Source organism: Galeopterus variegatus, unplaced genomic scaffold (assembly GCF_000696425.1).
Source record: "Galeopterus variegatus unplaced genomic scaffold, G_variegatus-3.0.2 Scaffold4812, whole genome shotgun sequence".
In the NCBI taxonomy this organism is placed as follows: Eukaryota; Metazoa; Chordata; class Mammalia; order Dermoptera; family Cynocephalidae; genus Galeopterus; species Galeopterus variegatus.
In genome coordinates, this window is record NW_007730923.1 from 30,318 (window position 1) to 36,054 (window position 5,737).

The following is a 5,737-nucleotide window of genomic DNA, read 5'->3' on the forward strand; positions in this document are numbered from 1 at the left end:
GCGGGAGCGCCGCCGCACTCCCAAGTGGCGCACTCTCCAGTGCGCCACCGGGCCGGCCCTACAGAGGTCAAGTTCTAAAGTTAGAGCATTAAGCAAAAATTAAGTGAAAATTACTTTTGGAAATCTCTTACAGATAACCCACAAAGTACAATTATAATGTCTCTAAATTCATCCACTCTCAGAAAAGACTGCTGTTTCTTCAGTTGAGCACCAAAGTAAATATTTTTTAACCATAAGGTTAAAAAAATTACTGTTATATTTTGAATAACACTCAGCATTGCAAGATATCTGCGCTACAAGAAGCACCCTAGAAACAAGACTGGACGAGGGGGCAACATACAGATGCCTCCCAATATGCATTTGCTGCACAGCGCAAGCCCACTGGCCACATGTCATCTGGGTGAAATAACAGGCAGAATCACCTGCACTAGTAATGCAAACTGTAATTTTTTTTCTTTTTTTGATTCTACTCATATAATCAAATTTGTGTTCAGTTAAACATGTATATGACATGATTCTACTGATCATCTTTGTTGATCCAGCCGACCTTGGCCAATGTTAGCAGTTAAAGATGTCCTAGAACAAAAGACAGCAATGCCTTTGGCTATCAGAAGAGGCTGAATCACAGCAGTGAAATCCAGTAGTTAACTAAAGGCATTTATTTTTAAGGGAGAAAATAAACTGAAAACACGATTTAAAAAAAAAACAAAACCTCATAAATAAAATTAACACACATACTTCTGGAAAAATCTGAAGATATCAAAAATGCATAATATATTTATTTCCTTTACTCTCGGATGTTCATTTCTCATATTTTAACTTTTTTTCTTTTGGTTCCTGGCCAGTACTGGGATCCAAACCCGTGACATGACCTAGATGTTACCAGCACCACACTCTCTCAAGTGAGCTAACCAGCCAGCTCCATATTTTAACATTTGAAATTAGGAAGTCTAAAAATCAATATGTTCATTTAAAATGGTAGATTTTTTTCTTATTGGAAAAAGCTATATATCTTTTCTTTAATCAATAGCATCATAAAATTAAGAAGTATAACATGGGGTAAAATATGGAGAACAGGAATTTCAGTGTTTTACCCTTCTCCATACTACTACCACTGCCACACTCAAGACATGAAGACAGTGTGCTGGGGGAAGGGAGATGCAGCTCCCCCTTTGGTCAAGCCAGCAAGCAAACACAAAATAATTAGTACCATTATTTTAAACATCCATGAATTGTATTAAACATGTTATAACATCAAAAAGTAATCACCTTAATTGCCTGCTCTTGAAACATTGTTTAGAAATTAAAATAGGACCATTAAACAATTCCCATTCACTAGCTCAGTAAAAAAGAAGAAATTAGATTCTGGCAGACCCAGTATCTAAGCAATCAATAAACACTTTTAATCACACATGTGTTTCTTGGGAGAAATATGAAGACCAATCAAGCTTAGTATACCTTAAGTCCAGGGGCTTCACAGGCTTAACCGTTAGTATTTCTGAGTCTATAATAGTCTATACCAAAAAGAAATGGTTCCAGATTTCCCCAATTGCCAGTCATGTGATCATTATGGAGTCATAAACATCACTTCGGTGTAACAAAATACACTTGCAAGGGATTGGGATGGTGTGAATGTGGCTATAAAGGGAGCACCAGGGAGCCTTGGGGTGACAGAACCATTCTGTATCTTCACCGTGGTGATAGTTACAGCAAGCTACACATGAGCCAGAGCTACACAAAATTGTACACACAAATGCAAAAGAGTACACACAACACTGGTGATATCTGAATAAAATGTGGATGCACCCATGTCAGTTCCCTAGTTTTCATACTGTATTATAGTAACGCATGATGTTACCATTGGAGAAACTGTGTGAAAGGTACATAGAACCTTTCCATATATTTTTTCTGTAACTCTCTGTGAACCTATGATTATTTCAAAATATGAAGTAAAAAAAATAATTTAATAGGTTGCAACAAACATTTTTTAAAATAAAATAAAAACACTGCATAAAGTAAGGGTAAAAATTTGTTCAGCTGTATATGCACATACATTTAGGTGGGCAGCAGGTTGCAATGTAAACTGTATTATTGTGGGTTTTGGTCGAAGAAGGTTGAGAAATACTGGAACTTAAAGCTAATGGAAAGGAAATGAAAATGTTTCATTGTCTGAGCATTTTGGACACAGTTAATAATGATCAATATTTTCTCATTATTAACAATTCCACTACTAACAACCAAGTACTGGGCATAACATTAACTCATTTATTTCTATGAGGTAAATCCTACTACAATCCTCATTTTACAAATGGGGAAACCAAGGCACAGAAAGGTTACAACACTTCTTCCAGAGATAGTAAATAGTAGAACCATGATGTGGACACAGGCACTCCAGCTCCAGATTCCATGCCCTCAGTTACTATGCTTTACTGCTTACCTCATGTCATATTTAGGGGAGCAACTTCAGTTCACCTCTAATCTTTTATTCTGGATTACTTCACTATAGTCTACCTAAGTTTTTAAAGCTCAATGGACACAACAGATAAAAAAATCAACAAATATCATAAACGCACAAATACTTAAAGATTTAACAGATGGAAAAAGAAAAAGAAAATACCTTTAGTCTCCAATTATCTCCTACTTCAGTTTTGATTCTGTTTAGCCAATTTTCATCAAAATATGCAGGATCTCTGCAAATAAGGAAGAGCTAGTATATTAAGATCATGTAACTATAAAGCTAACAAAAAACAAAGAAAATTGAATCCCATCAAATAACATCACTTAACTGCAACATAAAAATGTATCTGCCACATATTAGCCACTAAATAACTCAGGGTGTGAGACCAGATGCAATTACAGATTTCTCTAAAATCCACTTGGCTGCTACCAGCTCATTAAAAAAAGATATACTGTTTAATTGAAAACAAACTAAAAGGAAAAAAATGGTAACATACAGTTAATACATTTTAAAAACAAATTATAGATAAATATACTAACCTAAAATTAACTTAATGTAGCTACCACATGAATATCTAAAACAGTCAAAATCACTGACACACATTTTAAAATAAACATAATAAATACATCAAGAAAGTTAAGCCTCCACAACCAGGCAAGCAACAGAGCACACCAAACCCACAGTGGTTAGGAAAGTTCTTGCCGAGGTAGACCAACGCAGCAAAATACTTACCACCAAGCTACACTCCCTGGAAGGGAAATCTCAAAGCAATTAATTTGAGACACAACAGAGAACATATGCCAAATCCCCTCAGAGAAAAAAAAGACATTATATATCAGTCCTGAAAAATAAGCAAGTTTAAGAAAAATGTCTGTCCTGGTTTTTTTTTTTTGTTACTTTTTCTTTCTCGATAATCAATAGCAATTTCTCTCCATTCATCTGGAAGAATGTCATATACAAATATGATGACTCATTTGATTACCCTATAGAAATACATTGTCAATTCTTTGTATTCAATAAACCTTAAAAAAAAATAAAATTTAAAAAAAAGAAAGTTAAAGTAAGCTTTTCAGTTAACATTTCAATGACCTCCACATCACCTAATACTTCAAAGGTCCCCAATAACATCACTAAATTTCAATTTCTTCAAATAATATAAAATGAAAACTTACTTTTTCAGATATAGTACTAAGCATTACACAAAGTTAGACACCATCTCTGTTTGAAAAAGGCTTAAAATCTAAGATAACACTAGTGTATACAAACACACTGAAAGGATAGAACCTGTATACTTATCCTTTTTCCTAGGAAAACCTCCCATACTTCTAATAAACACTAAAATCAAAATAAAACTTTTCAAACCCAGCATGAACCTCATTTTAAAGTTTTTGAAACTGATGCTCTTAGAAATTAGATTATTTGTCCAGGACCAGAGATAGAATATCGGTTTGTCATGCTCTAGCAATTGCTAAGTCCAAAGACCTTTCCATAACACCACAACTACCTCTATTCACCCCCCAAAAACAGAATGGCAGTGAAATAGACATGTTAGGAGAAATCTACATTTCAACTTTCACTGTCACCCAAACTGAGAACTAATTTTATTCAAACTAGCTTTAAATGAAGCAACATGCTTAGAATTTTTAACTTTTAATATGAAAAAAAGAAATATGGACTTAAGTAATTAAAAGAATATGAAAAATCAATTACAACTCAGATACCTCTACAGAAATCTGTTGACTATTTTTGAAGCCTTTCATATCACTAGAGAACATACTCACTTTGTCTATCCATCTACTTTCAAAAACAGCTTTATTGAGATATAATTCACATACCATATACAATTTACCCATTTTAAGTACACAATGCATTTTAGTATATATTACAGAGTTGTACAACCATCACCACAATCTAAACTTGGAGCATTTCCATCTTTCCAAAAGGAAACCTTATATCCACTAGCTGTCACTCCCCATTTCCCCCTTTCCAGTCTCTGGAAATCACTAATCTACCTTCTGTCCCTACGAACTTGCCTATTCTGGACATTTCATATAAATGAAATCACACACTATGTGTCCTTTTGTGTTTGGCTTCTTTCACTTATCATGTTTTTAAGATTTATCCATATTATAGCATGTATCAGCACTTCATTCCTTTTTACAGCTGAATAATATTCCATTTATAGGTATACCACATTTTGTTAAACATTCAACAGCTGATGTACATTTTTGGGTTGTTTCCACTTTTTGGCTATTATGAATAATGATACTCTGAACATCCGTGCATCAATTTTTAGGTGGACATATGTTTCATCTGGGTATACGCCTAGGGGTGAAACGGCTGGGTCCCATGACAAATCTATGTTTAACATCTGAAGCACGGCCAAACTGTTGTCTAAAGTAGCTACATAGTTTTACATTCCCACCAGCAATGTATGTGGGTTCCAATTTCTCCATGGTCTTGTCAACACTTGTTATTATCTTTTTAGTTACAGCCATCCCAGTAGGTGTGAAGTGGTACCTCACTGTGGTTTTGATTTGCATTTCTTCAATGGCTAATGATGTTAAGCATCTTTTCATGTGCTTATTGACCACTTCTATATATATCCTCTTGTATATATCCTCTGGAGAAAATTCTATTCAGATTATTTGCACACGGAAAAATTGGGTTGTATTTTATTACTGAGTTTTAAGAGTTCTTGTTTTTCTCATTTTAATATTCAGGATATAAGCCCCTTATAAGAAATATGATGTGTAAATATTTTCTCCCATTCTGTGAACTGTCTTTTTGCTTTCTTGGTGGCTATTTTGCACATAAAGATTTTTAATTTTGATGAAGTTCAGTTTATCAATCTTGTACTTCTGGAGTCATGTCTAAGAAGACCTTGCCTAATCCAAGGTCACAAAGATTTATGTTTTAAGTGTTTTATACAGTTTCAGCTCTCCTATTTAGGTCTGTGATTCATTTGTATGTGGTGTAAGGAAGGGTGCTAACTTCATTGTTTGGCATGTAGATATTCATACCCATCTATTTTTGTATAAAGCTTAATTTAATGTCTTTAACTGAGGTTCTTCTGTTATTAAACAAGCAAAACCAATTTGAGCAAAGTAGTGTTAAGAAAAAAAAAAGGGAAGAAAGAAGGAAAGGCAAGTTACTGGAGTATCACTGGGGTTGTTATATACTAACCCACACAAAGTACTGGAATAAGGAACTGGACAGTATTCTGACTTTCATCTTTGTTTCTTTCTGGCCATCTACACCGTTTTTTCTCTGTAGACC

The 5,737-nt window shown here is 34.3% G+C and overlaps 1 protein-coding gene across 1 annotated transcript in view; it reads right to left on the reverse strand.

Moving 5' to 3' along the window:
• The window catches only part of HOOK3 (hook microtubule-tethering protein 3), a gene marked incomplete at its 3' end in the record, with an annotated part of 30,365 nt that extends 27,681 nt beyond the window's left edge, over positions 1–2,684 (reverse strand). Inside the window, exon 1 of the mRNA XM_008588418.1 lies at positions 2,618–2,684. The remainder of the gene's footprint in view (positions 1–2,617) is intronic.
• Positions 2,685–5,737: the final 3,053 nt, after the last annotated feature.